The sequence below is a fragment of the Myotis davidii genome, unplaced genomic scaffold (assembly GCF_000327345.1).
Source record: "Myotis davidii unplaced genomic scaffold, ASM32734v1 scaffold862, whole genome shotgun sequence".
Classification (NCBI taxonomy): domain Eukaryota; kingdom Metazoa; phylum Chordata; class Mammalia; order Chiroptera; family Vespertilionidae; genus Myotis; species Myotis davidii.
The window spans coordinates 491,907-492,212 of record NW_006293230.1 but is presented as its reverse complement, the minus strand read 5'-3'; positions in this window follow the sequence as shown (position 1 = coordinate 492,212).

Genomic DNA, 306 nt, shown 5'->3' with positions numbered 1-306 from the left:
TGCGCCCCGACATGCACACCTGTACCCTCCGGGCGGCCTGAACACGGGAGCAGCCGCCAGCCCCGCCGACAAGAGCTCCTTCCCACAGACACGGCTGCAGAAGGGGCAGTGACAGAAACACTTGCCAGGCACCGCGCCGCCCTGCGCCCCTGGCTGAGCTGGACTCGGGGACCTGTGGAAATAGCCTTACCCTACTCAGCGGCCTGGAAATACAGGCTAGCAGGTGCCTGAGGGCGGGAGAAAGTACGTTTCTCAAGACATAAGGCCAGAACCTGCTCTCAAGTCATTGCACAAAAAAAAAAAAAG